The sequence below is a fragment of the Suricata suricatta genome, chromosome 7 (assembly GCF_006229205.1).
Source record: "Suricata suricatta isolate VVHF042 chromosome 7, meerkat_22Aug2017_6uvM2_HiC, whole genome shotgun sequence".
Lineage (NCBI taxonomy): Eukaryota > Metazoa > Chordata > Mammalia > Carnivora > Herpestidae > Suricata > Suricata suricatta.
This window is the reverse complement of record NC_043706.1, coordinates 26,632,485-26,649,937: the sequence shown is the minus strand read 5'-3', so window position 1 is coordinate 26,649,937 and position 17,453 is coordinate 26,632,485.

Genomic DNA, 17,453 nt, shown 5'->3' with positions numbered 1-17,453 from the left:
TTTTTATTTTTCATTTGATTTTTTTCTTTGACCCATTGGTTTTTCAGTAGCATGTTGTTTAATCTCCACATATTTGTGAATTTTTTTGGTTTTTACATGTAACTAATTTCTAGTTTCATAGCATTGTAGTTGGAAAAGATACTTAATATTTCAATCCTCTTAAATTTATTAAGACTTGTTTCATGGCCTAACATATGATTTATCTTGGAAAATATTCTATGTGCACTCAAAAAGAAAGTGCATTCTGCTGCCTTTGGATGGAATGTTCTATCAATATCTGTTAAGTCCATCTAGTCTAATCTGTCATTTAAGGCTGATATTTCCATATTAATTTTTTGTCTGGACAATCTATCCATTGATGTAAGGAGATACTAAAATCCCCAACTATTGGGGCACCTCGTGGCTGAGTTGTTTAAGCATCTAACTCTTGATCTTGACTCAGGTCATGATCTCATGGTTCATGAGTTGGAGCCCACCATCAGGCTATGCATTGTCGGTGTGAAGCCTGCTCAGGATTTTGGGATTCTTTTTATCCCCCTCTCTCTGTCCATCTCCTGCTCATGCTCTCTCACTCTCCATCTCTTCTCTCTCTCTGCCTCTCTCTCTTTCTCTCTCTCTCTCTCAAAACAAATGAACTTTATTTTAAAAAGAAGCTACTAACAAAATAAGCCACATTGCAGGTAGTAGATACTTGTTTGTCGGCTGCCCCTTTGGGATATTTTCTATTGTGTATGCCTTATTGGGAGTTTTCATGCTAATCCAACATCAGGGGAGGGGCTAGAACCTCTCTTATCTCCAACAACCCAGGGACAGCCATCTTAGACTCCTCTAATCATTGTCTGTCTCTCAGGTCTCTGAATTAGTGAAGAATTATTAGTTTACAAATTATAAACACTTTAGCTATTTCCTGATATGGGGTGTGTGTCTGTATCTATGTGTGTGTGTGCAAAAAAGCGGAATGGGGAGAGGAAGAAGGGGAGGGAAAGAGAAAGTATGTGAGTATAACATCAATGTTTTTGTAAGTCCATAAGAAGTGTGTATATCTTATTGTTTTCAAAGAAGAGTCTTTTGGTTCTGTAAAAGATCTCAATATTGTAGAGGGAGGTTGTCCATTTCATTGGTTTCTGCCATTATCTCTATGATTTTCTTCCTTCTTGAATGCAGAAGATATTTTCCATGGACCTGACCAATTCATGTCTTGTGAGTTTCCTACATGATGAGTTCTGTGTCCCAAGGTGCAAGCCAGAAACTCACCTTCCCAAACTCCCTTAGCTAGGCTTCAAATTTGGGAATTAGACCCTGCCAATCAGACTCACTCATATGAGATTTGGGTTTAAAAAACAGCGACATGAGAAACCAGGTGCCACACATGGAACATGGAAACTCTTTTCTGGCCAGAGTGACCTCAGGGGCAATAATTAGTTAAGTCCCATGGTAGGTGTTAATGGTGCCCAGTGGTGGTGGTAAGTACACAAGGGTCTTTCCATAGATGTTTTATGATGGGGTTTAATTTTGTTCTGGTGATGCAGCATCCAAAACTGATTCTTCAAGCCCTCCCAAATGAAAGTCTTTAAATATCTTCAATAAGTATATTTTCTGCTGAATCTGGCCAGTGTGAACTCTGGTGTTTCTATATAAGAATTCAGACTATGCATTATTTATTTGGATTGTCCTACAACTCTTATTCTAGTTTCTTGAATGGAATCATTAGCTTCTTTTGCTCTCATTCTTTCTTAATTTTTTTTAATGCTGAGGAGTTTCTTTATCTTTTGTGTTAACTTTTTAAAAGTTTATTTATTTATTTTGAGAAAGTGTGTGTGCAAATGCATCTGCACAAGAGGGAGAGAGGCAGAAACAGACAAAGAGAGAAAACCCCAAGCAGGCTTCACACTGTCAGAAACGAGGCAAGGTGAGGATGGGGGCCGTTAACACTGTGATCATGACCTGGACCAAAATCAAGAGTCAGATGCTTAACTGGCTGAGCCACCCATGCATCCCTCAATCTTTCTTAATTTTTGATATTTGGTTTCAAAGCTATAAATGTCCCTTTAGGTAATGCTTTAGCTGCACACAGAGCTCTTTCTCTGTTGTCAGCTTTCAGTATCTCCCAGTATTTATGATTTCTCATAAGCTTTTAACTCAGTCATTATTTCATACTTTTAAAAATATATTACCAAACTTGTTTTTTTAACTATTCTTTTTATGTCCTCGTGAAAAACACCTAAATTTATTGCCTCACAGTGAGCAAATATGGTTCACAGGATGTTTATTCTTTGTAATTTATTTTGTCTTCCTTTGTGGCCTAGATCATCATCAATTTTTGTGAATATTCCTTCTGTGCTCAAAATAAATTCTATTTTGTATTCCTTACCAGGGGTTTTCAAATAGAGCTCAGCTAACCGGCCACATTAGATTCATATGAATCACTGTTTAAAAATAGAGTGTCATACACCTCAGTCTAACATACTACAAATCTCTGAGATAAGATCCTTGAATCTTTCTGTCAAGCAGCATCTCTAGCAACTCTAAAATGGTAATTTTAGGAAGGACCTTCTTTTGTTCCTACCCCACAGTGCCTCCACATTCAGACAGAAACAGAGATACAATTTCAGACAAATAGAATCCTATAATTTTGAAGAGATTTCATATCCTTTCATGTTACATTTTCCCCACACTCAAAATCATCTACTTTAGATTATTCTTCCTTATACTTAGCCTAAATGTTTCATGCATGCTTCTATTCTGTATGTATTTCCCCCTCCTTCTTTCATCAAGAACCCAGATTTTATTTCTTAATCCCAAGATATAGGTGAGGCCCATGATAGGAGAAAGAAAGTTCCAGGGAGATAGCCTAAGTAGTCCAAATCTACCCCCATGATACTTGCTTATGATTGGAGTACGTGATTTTTGTGTGAATGACACTCTGCTGGAGACTGTAACTGATCCAGAGAGGAGCATGAGCTCTAAACTGTCCTTAAAAAATGAAGAGTGGAGCACTTTCATCTCACTGTTGGAGGAGAAGATTTTTTCTCATACATACATTCCCATATCCTTCCGAATGCAGTGAAGCGCACAGCATCAACTGATGCTATCTTACAACTAGAAAATAAATAAGTTCTAGGACAAAGCGGATTCTGGAGCCAGCAGAGTAGAAAAACGGTTCACTGACTCTTAACACAACCAGTTTCAAAACCTACACTCCACCAAGAATTCCAGTCACATGAGACAATTCAATTAGTGTATTGGTAAGGATTTCTGTTCCTTGCAGCCCGAACCATCCTAACTGATAACACTCAGTTCCTTTCCATTGTAGATTAGAAACTCAACCAACCGCTTCTGATTTTCAGTGGATCTTTTGCCTAAAGACCACAAGTAAAATCCTTCTTTGGTTTCTTTTTTTATACCAAATCCTCCCAACACTGTCATCTTTCCACCACGAAAGTCATACTTCATCCCTTAATCAGAGGCATGCCTGACCTACTATTATTTGAATAGTGCTGAGCTCCGTAAGAATTTCCTCCCATCTATCACTTACCTACACTAGTCCCAAAGTCAGACTTCAGTGCCTACAGAATTTAGGATTCATGTGACTCTGTGACTAACATGAAAACAATCAGCATATCTATAAACATATGTCACTGAAGCAGGAGTGCCTCATGAAAAAATGAGGAAAGTCAGGCGGCTGTTAAATTACACTAAGTCATTATATAAGAAAAAGGAATGAAAAAATAAAGAAAAAGTATATGTAGTATAGGTCAGGAAAAATATTTCTAAGGGGTGTTACCTGTACTGCCCAACTTGAGACATCTGAAGTCCAGACATCAGTCAAATCTTGATCTTGAAACAATTCCCTGGTCAGAAAGGGATCGGGAATACATTAAGATGAATTCAAGACACTCAAAATTACATATTATTCTCACATTACTGTAGATTTACACATTATCCATGATATTAGAAAATTAAAAGCAAAAATACCCCCACCACACACACACATTCTCATATTTACCTGCTATATACATCTACATTATTTTCCTTTCTGTTAAATCTCTATGCTCATAAAATTCACACCAATTCATCTGCCTTTTTTTGTAACTTATTTACAAATGGAAAGGACTTCAGTTTCTGATCTTTTCTGAGAACGTTCCAACTGCAGAAATGTTCATAGGTAGTATCCAAAAAAACAAAAGAAATTTATTATATTCTATTTTTGCTGAGCTCAACTGGGCTGTTTCCTTCATCCTGATGGCAACATACACCCTCTGTCTACACAAAGCAACTAGCCCCAGATGGGTGATACTTAAACTTGCCTTTTCAACTAGAAAGTACTCCCTAAGAGAATGTCACTCTCTACCCTCTTTATTTTGCCTCTTTCTGTCAGCAGAGCAGATCCCCAAAGGCATTCTGCCCTCTTATTCAGAAGAACGTCAATGTCCAAAAGACCTGCATATTCCTTGCCTCTCCCAAGCTCCATCCCCAAATCCTATCTATCTGCCCTGTTGGCCTATTTAATTTCCCATACCCATTTTGTTATAAAACATGGGTCCTGAAAATTTTGTTTATATTTTCATGTCTTCAAACAGCAATTTCCATTCCATGTGGGAAGAAAAAAATTTTATGAGCCTCCTCTTTGCTGAATGAAAAGTTGACAAATGAAAACTCAGATTCTCAAATTTTTAACATTTTAACTCCAGAAACTTGAAGAGTAAATTAGGTGAATATCTGACTTATCAAGTAGGTCAGTCCTTTTTAAAGCCAAGAACTAGTCACAGCAGAGTCCTTCATTAGGATTGCTGTGATGAAACACTCCACTAGCATCTTCATGGCTTTGCTAACAGCCTACAAGAGTCGAACAAAAAGGACATTTGTTTTTTTCCAAAAAAAAAATATATTACCCTTCCAATTGGGAAAATAAAATTCTGAATTTACCCTAGATCCATGCTGATAGGGAAAGTCATGCGGATCCTTACAATTAAACAGACAGTAAACTTACTTATAAAAACACTTTGGCCACCAACTAGACATGAAACCTTAGCTGCAAAAACCTGTAATGAAAAGAAGGGAAAAAAAGAACCAGGATAAAGAAAAACTATTTTGTTCCAGATTGGTTTAAGCGTAAGAGTTTATGTGAATGATTTGTTTAAATAGCTAATAAACTGCTAAGATGTTTATATAAGTAAAATATGCATATTGGAGGAAGTCAGCTGGTAGCTTCACCCTCCTGAGGGAAAATCCAAAGTTCATTACCAATCTTCGGTCTACCGCAGAGAAGTCTGCAAACCTCAAGGGCCTGGAATTCTAAAAAGGCCATTCAAGCCTCAGGTGGACTCCGCGCTTCTCCATTTCCCTGTCCTTCCGCTTTTCTTTCCTTCAAAATTTTCTTATAGGATTTACATTTGATGAGGTACAAGAGGTCACTTCCCCTTCCATCCTCCCCCTCCTGGTCCGGCGGAGTAGCCCCGTCCAGAAAAGGCCTCTGGAGCCAAAGTGCCTGAGAGGGGCGGCTCTGCCTGAAGCCTTGCCACTGGTGTCCCGCGGCCGCTGCGAGGGAAGTTTTCGACCTCGGAGAAGCCAGTCTGCCCTCTTCACTCAGGCCCTCTGTCCTGGAGAGGAACACGTCGATCTCAAGCAAAGTCCGGCAGCTGAGGAATGGCCATTAAGTCTGCCTGTTCCCAGCAGTATTTGGAGCCAGGTCCTGGACGGAGACGATCCTGGCCAAGCGTCATAGAAGGGAAACGTCGAAGGCACTAAAATGAAAATGCTCTCTCCGCTTTCCACCCCCAGCTTCTGAGATAGTCGCCCTCTGTCTGTGCCCTGCGTTTCCATTTCACTCTGTCCAGATGGGCACCTTCCCACTTTGGGGTCGCAGTAGCGCACCGCTGCCCAGGCACTCAGCACCCCAAGCAATCTGGCCGCACTGAGCGAACTGAGGGACGGGGCCAGGCACGGAGAAGCAGCCCTACACCAAGACGGACGTCAGCCGCCAGTCGCCTTCTCGAAGAGCTGGACCCGCCCCAAAGCGCCTCAGCCCCGGCTGCTCCTCGAAGCCTCTCCGCCGCTGCGCGCTGCTGCGCTGCTGCGCTGGGCTTGCGCCTTCGGCCCAAAGGTCCTACCCGGGCCTTTCTATACTTACACCCAGCTCCCTTTCTAACTCTTAATTTTTAATCGAATCCCCAAACGAAAACAAAGCCCAAGAGTTTGGTGGGGGCGGGGACACGCGCAGGGGCCCAATTCTCCCTGTGCCCCTCGGATCACAGCCGGAGTCACCCGGAGAAAGCTCTGCGGCCGCGCTAGCCGAAACCGGTCCAAGGTCCGAGGAATCCGCGCAGCCTGTTTTGAGGCCGGTGTGTGTTGAGAGCGCCCGACGTGCCGCACGCCGTTCTACACGCTTGACTTGTATTATTTCGTTTAATCCTCCTAGCACCTCTATGGGAAAGCTATTATTATCATCCCGATTACAGAAATGACAAAACTGAAATCCGGAAAAGTAAAGTAACTTGCTCCAGGTGAGGTAATTAGCATGTGCAAGGTGTATTGGGGCGGAGAGGGTGGGGCGAAGAGATACACAGAAAAAAATTAAGTGGACTAAAAGCATTTATGACATTAGTATTTCAAATTGCAGTTAACATTTTCAGAGTCAGAACTTTGAGAGCCCAGGGAGGTGGAGTCGGGGGTGTCGAGAAATGGCCCTTACGTATCCCGGCATACCGGAGGGTAGGGACCCACCCTGTTCCCCGCGCGCTGCGCTTAACGGTGGGCCGTAGGGTTCTTCGCCTGCCACCGCACCACACCGGACTCTGCCGGTCCAGAGCCTGCGCCGCTTGGGAACGGGAAATAAGCAAACTCCGTGGGCGCTCTACTGGCGGCCCAAGTCCGCGAGGAATTTGCGAGGCGCCCTGGCAGCTTAAGCAGCAACAAGCGGGCAAGTTCTTGTTCCGCGTTTTCATGCTTTTCCCACGGGATCTCGATAACCAGAGATTCCTCGAGTGCAAATCAGCTGTTGGTGGCTCGTTCTCCAATGAGCCAACCCAAGTCACACAGACTTGGGCCGCTGGAGAGCCTAACATTATTAAGCGGGCGCTTCTGCGAGGTGGTCGGACACAAGACTCGCTACTCCACTCGAGTGAGCTTCTCTGATAGAGCTCAACTGTACACACACACACACACACACACACACACACACCGCCGGGGCCACAGTGCCCAGTTCGGACCACCAGGCATTGACCCACCGCAATGGAAGGGCGCGCATCGGTGCCCGGGTGCTACGAAAGAGTAAGATTCCTCCAGGGGCCGCAGGATCCAGTCTAAGAGAAATGTTCCCCACTCCCCGGTGGTATTAGCCCTTCACTGTGGAGCCACGCAGCGCCACCCTCAGCCTGAACACACTCAGAGAGCAGAGACCCTTGCCCTAAGAGGCGGACTTACTTAAACTTGCAGACAATGGACCCACCATCATTTCCTTATTAGGGACAAAACCAAGGAGCATATAAGCGATTGATTGCTCAGGGAAGGAAATATCTCAAGTACGCCTAAAATTTACAGAAATACTTGAGTACTTTAAGTGCTTTAAAACAGAATGGCACTTTTGTTGGATTGGACCAAAAACATCAGTGTAAATATGTATATATCAAAACGTTAGTACAATTTTTATTTCTTCCTTATAATCATCACAGAAAGCGGCATTGTTTTTAAATTTTTATTATTATTTTCATCTTACCAAAAAAGGTAGGAATTGAAGCTCAGAGACTTACTCAAGGTTATCAGGAGCAGGTGCAATTGTCAAACAAAATCTAAGAACACCTATACGCATCATGTCAGTATTCACCTGCCCACAGTTGCCCTAAGGGTGAGGGAAATGCTAAGAAAAAGGTAACATGTATTATTTGGGGGAGCAGAAGAAAGAAGGCAAATCAATAACATATTTCTGAAATATTTGTACAGAATTCTGGTGTGGACTGGGGGTTGGGGATACAGAGCAACCATTGCCTCCTGGTCCATCCCCCAGGATCCCTTTCCTCCTCCAGCCTAGCCCTAAATCTTCTCAGGAGCACTTCCAAACAATATGAAAAATTCTTTTCTGGTCTAAATAAACTATTTGGAAATTACTATATGGGTAAACGCATACATAGGGATAGATATATTCAAAGGCCACATGTGATCTTGTGATAAAATAAATTCTGTATGTGTGATATGGTATGCATGTTCGGAAGCAGTGTGGGGTTAATTTTCCTTTTCATAACTTACTGTTAAAGCACACACTGAGCCCCAGCGAGGCAGGGGGAGGGAAAGTTTGTCAACCTCTTGGCAGTTCTAGCAGCCAGGAGAAACTCTAGATATTTGGGGCTGGAAGTCATTTGGGAGGAGGGAGAGAATGATGGAAAGTTCTGTTAGTAAGATACACATCCAGAACAACGTTCCAGCCCTATTTCCAACTTCCCCAAGGAAGTGTGCTTGTCTGCACCAAAATATAATTTTAGGTATGAAAGAGCTAGAACTGGTGGGTGTGTTAAGGAGTAATAAGGTGCACGTTTAAAACATGATGTCTGGATTTTCCCTAAAATATTTCAACAAAAAATGGAAATAGAAAAGAAAAATGGAACAAGTGTGGCAAAATCTTGATAATTGTTATATCTAGGTGATGGGTATTGAAGAGAGGGTTTATTGTATGTTCTTGCTACTTCTGTGTACTATGAGCCTTTTCAATTTAAAAAGAAAGTGTAGAAATAAAAAAGAAAACCTCAATCTTTCCATGCAAATAAGTGTGCCTTATTGTATGTAAATATAGTTTTTAGAATTTTAAAAATAAAAATCAGTTGCAGTAGAAAGACCCAGTTCCTTATGATACCATGTTGCAGAGGAAGGCCAGTGGTTGACATCTTTGGCTCAGGTCCGAAATCTAATTTTCTTGGCTGCCTGGAATCCCAATGAACTCCTACCTATTTATCACCTGTCTCTTGTATTCAGACTTCCCCCAGAAGGACTTCCAAAATTCCCTTTATCTTGTAGTCTTTCGCCAGCACAAATTTAGGAAGCTGCCTGGCTTTCTTCAGCCAAAAGGAATGAGAAATAATAAAAGCAAAAAGTTGTATTACTGTCACTGTAGAACCAGAAGAGGAAAAAGAGGTCTTGCAGCTTCTTCACGGATGAGAATGCTAAGGCAGGGGAAAATGCCTTCTCCAGGACACCTTGCTGAACAGCCAATTGGAACTGGCTTCACCAAATGTTCAGTGTCTGGCTGTTTTCTACTAGATCTCAGGAAAACGCCAGGAGTTCCGAGTGTGTAACTTACAAATGAAGACACAGCCCTCTGTCCCTTGCTTCAAGAATGCAAAATAGCTGTACTGAATCCTGAATTTCTTCAGCACGGTGTAAGCATGTTTGCAAGGGAGAGAGTGCACTTCAACAGAGGAGTGCCAAGTATGTGACTTATTTTCTTCTTTAAATGTTAACAGCATGCTGGCGTAAGAAAGGCAGAATGTCCCCTAATGTGCCAGCCGAGTACGAGGCAAACGATAAGTTTTGAAGGAACCTAGAATCTGGGCCACGGGGCTGCGGAGAGCCCGGACCTCGGTGGCTGAGTCCAAAACCTTGAGCAGGTGAGGGAAAGGGAGCTGCGCCTTTGGAGGCGCACAGGGCAGACTCTCCGACCACGATTCCCGAGACCCTGGCGCCACCCAGCGGAAATGAAAAGAACTCCTGCTTTTCCTGCGGTGGCACCCAAGAAATGGGGAGGCGCAGCTCGCAACACCGCAAAATCCAAAGATTCGGAAGGAGGTGGGGAAGGTGACAATCACACAAATCCATGACGAGCCTTCCCGGTTCACCTCATCCCCACCAACAAGGGCACTCTAACCAGGCCCCGAAAGCATATCCCCTTCAGCCCCAAGACAAAACAAACAAACAAACAAACAAAACAACAAACAAACAAACAAAAGATTTCTCCTAAAATGCAAACCATGGCCACGGAGAAGCTTTTAGTGTTGATGTTCGATGCAGAGTAGGGATATGAGTTTGCCATGCCTACCGCGCGACTGCAGGCACAGGGGAGAGTCAAAAGTGGAGGTTGGAGGGGAGGGCTTAAATCATTTGGAGAGATTTTTGGCCTGAATCCCTGTTTCTGAAAGGTTGCGGGATGGTTTGACGTTGATTATATAGCTGCTTTCTTTTCAAGTGCGCGCCCCTCCCCACCGCAGCCCGCCTGGTGTGCGAGGATTGTGTTTGAAAGGGAGGAAGCATTCTTGAAGTGGTGGGTGATGGATTGTCCAAACCCTTCTGGGACAATTTGGGCGTGGGGTTTTCCAGGCAGCTCATCAATAAAGACCCCCTTGGAGATGGGAGGGGGCAGCTGAATAACAGCCCCCACCTCCAGGCCTGGAAGAACCAGGCCTGGAAAAGAACACTTGCGGCCACGGGGGAAGGGGATGAGGGAATGAGAGAGGGTAAGTGGGCCCCGGGCAGGTGGAGACTCCTTTAATCCGGGGTCGTACAGCCACGGAAGCCTTTTGGGCTTCACAGCAGGGATGCTGTAGGGTGATTCCTTGGGAGTAGAGAGGGATGACAGCAGAAAGGCTGGTGGGCTCCCCACATCAGGGTGTCAGGAGAGAAGGAAGTGGAGGCTCCAGAGCCAACCAACATCAGGTCGTCTTAATGCATTAGGGGTCTTCTGTTTCTATAAATTTCTTTTCGAAGCCCCAATCGAAGATCTGCCCAGCTTTCTCAAATTGGAGGAGGGAGCTTGGTGGTGGGGAGTTAGGGTGATATAGCTCAAGCCATCGCTTGGGTTTCATGGGCTCAACACCTAGAACCAAGCCAAGAACAAGAAACAGCCTCTGACACTGAAAAGCTCCCTTCCTTCTCAAGGGCAGCAGGGTCGTGTAAGCCTTAAATATGGACTACTGAACGCCAAAAGGGAAGTGGGTGACTGCTAGCTCCTTAGGAAGACTCGAACTCTCAAAAGCAAGGCCAGCTTAGAGAGGCAGTTTTGGGGCTTCCTCAAGAATGGGAGGCCTCAGCTTTCCCTGAGAGCCACGGTCTCCGGTGTTAACCCGGTCTCTTCTCTCCTAGCACTGGCGAGCTCTCACTCCCCGTCGTGCCAACCCCGTGGCCCTTTTGCTCTCTGCGGCCCAGGGTCCACCAACGAGCTGTCCTTCCACAACCAAGAATCAAGCCGCATCCCAAAACAGGGATCGACTGCCAGACTGGAGTCTGGGGGCAGGGAGGAGAGTAATAGGGGATGGATGACAAGGAGGGCTCCCGAAAGGCAGCGCCTCCAAGGCGGCGTCTGGACGCCTGAGGTCCCGAGTCAGGCTCTGGGCGCCGAGCACGTTTTATTTATCCCCACAGAGGATGCTGGAGGACAAAAGAAATATTTGGACGTCAGCGCTGATTTATATTTTTGGAAGAGCTACGTTTCCTTTTCTGAAGAGAAGCAAGCGCGCCCCATATCCTGAGCTCAGCAGGGAGGACAGGAGCGGAGTTTTGATGCTCCAGGAAGTCCATCCATCGCTGCGCTCAGGGCCCGGCGCCCGCGGAGTTCGCTGCCCTCGGAGATATTTATTTATTTGGGGGGAGGGAAGGGCAAAGGGAGAGGAGAAGAATCAGACTCGTGAAGAAAAACCGGCCATAGCTGAGTTGGGACCTCCACGGCGCCTCCCGACCTGCCTCCCCACAGCGGGCCGGCGTAGCTCCTCCGTCGGGAGGCGTTCGATACAAGGCTTTGCCACCTCCGGACGTGTTTGGCTGGTGCATTCCGCAGCCCTCCGAGCACGTCCTCCCCCGTTCAGGGCCAGAGGCTAACCTCTCTGGACCCAAGGGCGCCTCCCAGGTGGTCCCAGAGCGCTTGGGACCCAGCCACCTTTCTCTTGAGCCTGGGTAGACAAGGCAGAAGCAGTGGGCGAGAGGCGCCCCCAAAGGCGCGGTGCCACAGGGTACGGGGTGAGCAGGCGCCGGCTGAGCAACATGGGGTCAGGGAAGTAATGCCGACCTCAAAGTATCCTTAAGGGCATGGCTCCTGAGGCAAGCCCTGGCTTCACGGGTTTCTCTCATCAATGGGGACATCCCTCCCAGCAGCACAAGTGAATGCAAAATTTCCATGTTGAGGGGCACCAGGGCCCACTCTTGCTTACGCATTTTTTTCTTCCAAGACTGGGAATGTGTGGGACAGGTTTCTCTAATTTTCTTTCGCTGCTGGGAGCCCTCTCATTCCTGTCCTGTCGTGGGGCACGCACGGACTGTGTAATTTCCAGCACTGCTCCTTTCCTCGCCTTCCTGCAGGCATCAGAGCTGCCTTTTAGGAGGAATGATAATGCCCACCATGGAAACTCTCTTCTCAAGCCCCACCCATAAAGGCAGCAGGCTGTGGAAGATGCCTAAGAATGGTCTGCTGGTCCCCTTGAGCCCTCAAAGTGCCCTGCCTCGTACTAATGCACTGGCAACCTGGTCAGGGCCTGAGGGCAGATGGGCCTTGCTCCTGGAAGCATTCCAAAGTTTTGTCTCCCAACTAAAGGGCTCCAGGGTCTCAAAATCTGAGAAGTGCAGAGATAGGAACAGAAGCAGCCTACACAGGGGGCTCGAGTAGATTGGACCCCTTTTTACTTCCTCCTCAAGCACCTCAGACCAGGCCAAGCAAGGTATCAAATCATGCCTACCGCCAGGCCCAGCAGATGGGGGCTATCCGAGGATCTCTCAGGAAGGTGGCTATAAAAAGTCCTGCCAAGGACAGGCATTTGGAGAGCGGAAGAATCTATTCAAATAAACATTTGGAATTGGGTGGCTGGTGTTTAAGCCTGGAGGTCTGGGGGTTTCTGGACTGAGGAAGAAGAGCAGACACTGAGAAGGGTGTAAAAATCCCACTGTTAACCCTCCTCGCCAAGTTCCCCTCTCTTCGGCGCCTTCTCCTGGCTTCCTGGCCGGATCTTCTATTATAAATTACAGTTTCTAGAGGGGCCTCTGTGGTGTGCAGGCTTGTGGTCTTCCTTGGTTTCCTCAAACAAGTTGACACTCCCTGAGCCTCAGCACTGAGTTTCCATGTCCCCATCTAGAAAGGCCTCACAGGAGCTAGAGAATCCTCTACACATATTGACCTTGTACAAAAACGCAGAGTGAATACAGTGGTCAGTTACAGACTGATTTGGGAAAAGGCTTTGCTCCGGCCAGGCTGACGGAAGGAAGGGAGGGGCAAATAGAGTTAGAGGGCCCGGAGGAGGAGAGGTCTTGGATGGCAGTAAACAGTGTCGGTGTGGATGTGTCTCTCCGGTGGGTAACTGGTTTAGTCTAAGCCATTTCATGTAAAACCCACGAAGCAGAGGAAGTATGCTAAGAACATAAAATTTAAACCGCAATAATGAAGAGATTTCCTAGAATAAAACGCAGATTACAAAACAAAATCGGAGAAACCCAAGCTTCCCGAAGTTTACATTCCCCAGCGCTGGAGCAGGGGCGGGGTCTTGGGGTTTGGAGCGGGAAAGGAACCCGCAGCCCAGGCGGAGACAGTCAACCAAAAGGGCAGAGCACCAAGGAAGGACAGACGGCGGTTGCACTCGACACCGTGTATTTCTGTTTAAGTAAGGAACAGCCTGGGCTCATGTATATTCACATTTTAACGAATCATAATACCTTTCCTTCCAGTAAGAAAAAAATAAATCAAGATTTTTGGTGTTTATAAGGCAATGAAAGTGGGGAAGAGCTCACCACCATAAGAAAGGACTGTTCTAAGTAAGACTGTTTCAGAGACAACTTTCCTCTTAAACTGTCTGATAAACAGAAATTTAGATATTCTCACCAGGGATAAAGAATTTGACATGATTTATTACTGCATGCACTCTTACCCAGTAGATCTGTACAAATGAATAATTAAAATAAAGGTGAAAGGTTTTGCCGCGATGTGTGGAAGCGGCATAGGATTGGGATCCCAGACTCCCCCTGTGGGCGAGCTTCGTCACTTCCCCAGGTGTGACTTGCAGCAAGCCATCTGGTCTTTCTGAACCATCTCCTTATGGCTAAGGGGAGATAATTGTACTCTGGTCAGGTGGTGGTGACATGATGTGAGTGGTAAGGCTTCTACCTGTGAGTATTTCTTGACCTGGGGATCCCTGTCAGGGGATATTTCCATAGGCAAAAGCGGGATCTCCAAGAAAAAAAATTTAGAAAAAAAGACTCTTCCTGCTCAGATAACGAAGGTCACCAACCTCCATATTTTTGTGGCATTCAGGGCAGTATTTAGATTCTCAGAGAGAGAAAAAGACTTCAACAGAGCTGAGCTGCTTCTGGTTGGGGCTGTAATTGCAATGCCTACAGCCTTTCCAGGATCCGTCTAGCCTCCTGTAATACTCTGCAAAAGTATAAGTGGTATTTATTGCAAGTTTGAAGAGTTTAGGTAAAATGGATACCATTGTCACTTGGAATGGATAGGAGATGGAGCCTTTAAAAATCCCTGATATTTTTGCCTGCTTGGGTTTGGTGGTTTTTATTTTTCAGTCTCTGGGTCCTAAAATCTTTTAGGGCCTGAGATCCAATGTACCTAGAATTTCTAGTGTGGACAGTCAGAGAGGGTTCAGCAACAATGATATTGACTTGCTTGCTGAATTTTCCCAAAATCTATTGTCCACCATCCCCATTTACAAAATATGATGGTTGCCTTCCTTTTCCTTATGCTTCCACCTGGGCAAATTTTCTTCCCACTAAACACACACACACACACACACACACACACACACACACACACTCTGAAGGCTATGTCAGTGGGGTTCCTTTTAGATACTATCTGTCCCCCTCACTCCATTTTCTGTCATATTTGATTATTTTTCAGACATTCAAAGCATTGATTTAGTGAGCCTACTATCTATACTTAGTTACTTACATTTAAATTATTCCATGTAAAATGACAAAAGGGGGTAAGAGAAAAATACCATGAATAAATGGGGATCCATCCCCAAAATATGCTTCCAAGTCACTCAGAAAGAAATTCTTAAAAGTAGAAACAACTGCAAAACCCCTACCCCAACTCAATCAAAACATCTCATCCGGAAAAGACTGACTTGTTTCTTTTTTCTGTTGGAAATGAGCGGTAAACTGAGTTCATTTTAGCCATGTTTTCTTAGCTGACTCTCGGCTACAATCAAGCCATTTTCGGACACATTCCCATGTAGGTACCAGGGGTGCTCTGGAGGAAGCTGTCGACGCCTGTTCAGCTAATTTAGGTTTTCTTTGTCTAATTACTGTGGAGCTTAGGGAAAAGGAGCCCGGCTCAGGGCAGTAAACTGACACTCGGTCTCTGTGTGTGGTATCCAGGCAGGGTTTGATGGAAAAAGCCTGCTTCCACTCAACTTCAGGTCACTGTCTGGGGCCAGCCTCAGCCCAGCCCCCAGCTTCCCCCCTCCCACCCCTCCCTCTCCTGGGCTTCTACAGCACACTCAGCCCCGAGCAGATTCTCTACTCAGTGTCTCTGGGGCACAGATAGCTAGTGCCATACCCCTGCCTCGGTTCTGTTCCAATGCTCTTTGCAGCTGGCCTTTCTCTGGATCCGGGACCAATCTCAGATTCTTTTGTGCCACCCCCCCCTTTCAGGCTCTCCAGCTCAGATACTTGGACCTTAGTCCCTTCAGAGTAGACACAGAGGTGTGCCCAGCCCACCCTTCCATTTGGTCCCCTGGTCTGCAGTACCTCCCTTCTTGGCCTCCCCCATCAGTCCTTGTGTGGCCAGGCCAGCTCCCAGACCTCCAGCTCTCCTGCTCCCACTTCCAGCCCCTGTCCCTGGTCAGACTACATTTCCTTGCACGTGTAATTCAATAACTAACTGTCGGGTCTCATTGGAAGTGATTCCTCCCGAGGGCACATCCTCTCTCCCAGCCTAACTCTTACTTAGGGAAGAATTAGCCACATTAGGGTGGTGTTCTACATAAGGTAGCTTTGAGATGGCACAGTTTTTTGGTGGACAGCATGGAGACTGAGGATTGTAAATCTAGTGACAGTTACTCCTTCAGGACTGAATATAAATACAGCTATCTCACTTATCTCACTCAGTGTCCGCCTTCTTTCTGCATGTTTCTTTTTCTTTCTTTTCTTTGTTCTTTTTTTTTCTTTTCTTTTCTTTCAAAATATCAGTTGGAAAAGGAAAGGAAGTGGAAACAAACACAAACATGAATCCAATTCGACTGGGTTTCCAGAGTCTCTAAACTTTCGTTGAGTTTTCTCTATCTATACCCCTCTGCTCAGAGTTCCAAAACTGTCCCAAGATTGTTCCTTCTGCAGCAATGGCAGGGAGGTCACAGGGGCACGGGGGTGGAGGGTGGGTCTCTGCGGCGCCGCCACAGCTTCTCGCCCTCTACTAGCAACTGTTGGGGAGCTAACAGGCCCAGTCAGAAAGAGAGAGGATTGGAACGTTACCTTTGGGCGTGTGACACCCTGGAGTGTGGCTGAGGGCTGCAATGTCTAAATGAAGTTGACAGATGGTGTCAGTGCGGACGGACACTGGGGGAAGGCAGCTAAGGAGACTCCGGCGGCGGCGGCGGCGGCAGCAGCACCAGCACCAGCACCAGCACCGGCGGCCGCACCACACCGCCCTGGATGAGACAGGAGGAGGAGGAGGAGGAGGGAAGAGGGAGATGAGGAGGGGGATGAAGACTGGGTGGGGGTTAGTTGAGGGAGTGGAAGGAGGAGGAAAAAGAGGAGAGGGAAAAGGGGGAGGAGAACGAAGAGGAGAAGAATGGGTGGGTCCGCTCTGAGTGGGGGTTGGCTGGCTTTGGGGATGGGAGGCAGGGGTGCTGTAAGGAGCAACGAGAATGATTTCATAAAGTTATAGGCGATCGAGTCGTCCTAGCAAAATGTCAATTAGTCTGTGGTCCCTCTGTTTGAAAGAGGGTGGGTGGGTGAGAGGGAAAGTGGCCGAAAGAGGAATTAAAAGGCCTAGGAGAACCCCAAAGAGAGGGGAGCAAGATAAGAGCGGGAGCCTGCAGCTAGGTTGGGAGGGGGGAGGAGTGAGCTCTGAGGCCGAGCGCGCCCTCCCCAAGGCGGCGCGGAGCGTGGAGGGGGCTGGGCGGGGTGGGGGTGGAGGGAGGGAGCGAGGGAGGAAGGCCGGGGGGGAGGGCGCGGGAGGGAGGAAGTCTGAGAGACAGAGCGAGGAGCGCTCCTGAAGGGAGACGTCGAGCTCGTCCCCGGGGTCCCTGCCGCGGTCCCAGCTCTCGGGCGCAGCTGCCCGGCGCCCGGCCGTCTTGGTTCCTCTGGCCGGGAGGCAGTTGCGCAAGACGAGGGCCGAGGCTCCGGGGAGGGATGCGCCGGGCGTTGCCTCCTGCCCGCCGCCGCCGCCGCCGCCAGAAGCCCCAGCGGAGCTGAGGGAGGCAACGCCGAAGCGCTGGCTCGCAGTGGCCACCGCTGCAGCCCGGGCGGCGGACTAGGGCGCTCGCCTGGCTTCTGGGCCGACCCCATTTCGGCGCCTCCACTCCCGGCCCCGGGCCCGCCCC